Here is a 2,983-nt window from a genome sequence, read left to right as displayed (position 1 = left end):
GCAAGTCAGAGATTAAAACTTAACCTACTGAAATTAAACCTTTACCATTATTTCAATTTGTAGCACTGATATTAAGTGATTGTACAGGTCTCAACGTCATGTTAACATGGACCAGTACTTATGAATTTACTTTTCCTGATGGCCCTGATGCTTGTGTCTGAAAATAATTTTGTGGTGATTCTGATTATTTGATCCTGGAATTGCTTGCTGTTTTTGAGATTCTTCTATCATAGATGCCAATTGTCATTGTCAATGTTCAAGCAGCCCAAAGATAACTGCTGTTACATCTCTATAACTTTCTTCTGATGTTACCTCAAAGCAATAGGTCCTGGGCCTACAGCTGCTACGCTGGCTGGTTGCTAATTTTTCTTTTTGTTTCCCTGCATGCTGGATCTCAAGGATGGAATGCAGAGTGTGGCTTGGTTGTCCATTTGTAGCATTTCAACTCTTTCCTGTTGCTCAACATTCTACACATCGACAACTATGCAGAAAAGCCAGAGGTGTCTCTCTCACCTTTAAAATCTTGATAGACACCCCACTATGATTCAGTTGTCCTATGAAACATTGTTTTTATTGTCCAAATAGTTCTCTCAGTAACCCCATTAGGAATCTAACACTGGACTGGATTTTTTCCCCATTCTCTGTTTGTGAATAGGATACTATAGATCTCAATCATGTGACAGCAATTAATGTTCCTTTATGAGAAGTATATGAGATTATCTTTTTTTTTAAACTGAAGTAACATGGTGTAGCCTCGTAGTTGCTTTTCCAAAAGGTTTAGATAAGTGATTCTCAACCAGGGTGCCAGGGCAGATAAACCAATTTAGGCTTATCCCTGCCTGGATAATCCCCCACCCCTACTGCCCAGCCTCTGTGTGAGCAGGTAATAAGCACTATAATAAAGAAATCCATTTTTGACATTGGATGCTACCCAAGTCACAAAAGTATGGAAGGATGCCTTGAGTTTGAAAAAGTTGAGAATTACAAGTTTAGAGCCTAGTGCATGTCTAATATATACATGTCAGCTTGTTCCATGAAGTGATGCAATGTCTTTGCTGCAAACACAAAAGCCTAATCAGTTTGGATATTATTTTGTTCCAGTTTTTTCAGAGCTCTGAGCCAGGTAGCTAGGCCTTCTCCATGTTTTTGTGCAAGAGCTTGTACAAACTTATCAGAGTATAGCTCTGACATAATCCCTAATTGTGTTTTCCAGATTGTGAAGCTCTGTACATATCTATTACTTCTCCTGAGCCCAAATCAGGCTCCCTCAGCAACCCTCCTTTAGTCCTTTATCAGTGATATGGAACACAATTTTATCTATAAGCATGTCATTCTCAGTATTTCCAAACTCAGCTTCTTGCTTTCTTTTTGCCTCAGGTCTGTTACAGGCTTGTTTGACTGCTCATCTCTTAGGTGTGGCTAAGACTAGAACTGATACTGCTCAAACATTTCTAAGATTACAGATGTTCTGAATTGCAATCTCCATTGTAAACAGAACACCAGCTGGATTTTAGATATATCTATTACACACACATGCATGCACATGCATACATACACAGAAACACAAAGCTTGGGAGCACCACCCATGCTCTGAACTAAAGAGGCAGGAAAACCTCTAACAAAAAAAAAAATGTGATCATGTAATTAAAGGCTACATCGTAATTTACATACTAAGTGGCTCTATTAAGCATATTCAGGAAACCTTAATCCTCATCTTTTTCCTAACATTTCAGTGTTTGACTTCGAAGACTTACTAAACAGCTCACTAGACCACTGTTGCTCTTAAGAGAGAAAAGTTTAGAAGGCCTCCAGTGTCTGCAAATGGGAAAAGTTGGCCAAAAAATGATCCAAGGTGATATAGCAGCACAATCAAGATCAGATTCAGATTTACACATGAAATCAATGGGCTTGCACCTCATGAAAATGAAATCAAAATTTGGTCACTCAGTATATAGATAGGCAATACATATGTGTATATTTGTATACATACTTGAAAATGTGGTCAATGCATTTCCCAGCAAAATATTGAGCTGTCGCCATTGATGTACACTAATGAAACAGAATTTCTTCTAGAACCCACAGAACCGTGGTCACCAATCAGTTGATTGCCATTGACCAGTAGATCCTGGAGCCCCTTGAAGTTAATCCTGTGCTCAGGGGGCTGAGCTCATGCATGCCTCCCCCAGCCCAACAGGTCAGTCAGTGGGGGAGGGTAGGAGTGGAGGTCCAAGGGACACATGCAGCAGGCTCGGGACACAAAGCCCAGCCCGCAGTGGGAGCCACCTCTGCTGTGCACAGATGGGTGGGCATGTGCCCCCCCCAAATGCAGGACAACGCCAGCAGCTGCAGCTCTGAGGTAGGTAGTGGGGCTGAAGCAGAGGCAGGCCCTGCACAGCAAGTGTAGGTCAGGGGACGGAGCTGTGAGTGGCTCATCTGGGGAGCACAGGGAGGAGGAGCATGCAGCCCAGGAGGGCACAAAGGGAACATGCCCCTGGATCTACCCATAGGGCAGGATGGGCTGCAGGCTGGGTGGCACCACACTGTTCCTGGCTGGGCTGTGGTTTGGTCTAGGCAGTGGCAGTGGTGCTGTGAGCAAGGCCAAAGAGGAGGGGCATAGCCTCCCCAACCACCACTCCTGGCACTGCAGCTGCCCACTCCAAGTGCAGCATGGGCTAGGCCTGGTGTGAACAGCCCAGTGCAGCCTTCACCTCCCCTCCACCCCTTCCCCCTCCCACGAGGACATGGGGGCTGGCAGGTGCGGGGCAGGGCGGGTGACTGTTCCTGTTGGGCCTGGCCCATGCTGTGCTTGGGGTGGGCGACCGCAGCTCCAGGAGTGAGGGATGGGCAGGCTACAGCCCTGCTCCATGGCCTCGCTCACAGCACTGGTGCAGCCACCTGGCCTGAGCATAGCCCAGCCAGAAACAGCGCAGTGCTGCCCATCCTGCAGCCCATCCCACCCCACCCCACGGGCAGATCCAAGGGC

The sequence above is a fragment of the Gavialis gangeticus genome, unplaced genomic scaffold (genome assembly GCF_001723915.1).
Source record: "Gavialis gangeticus isolate Ggan-Ray unplaced genomic scaffold, GavGan_comp1, whole genome shotgun sequence".
NCBI classification, from domain to species: Eukaryota; Metazoa; Chordata; order Crocodylia; family Gavialidae; genus Gavialis; species Gavialis gangeticus.
This window is presented reverse-complemented; position numbering follows the sequence as displayed.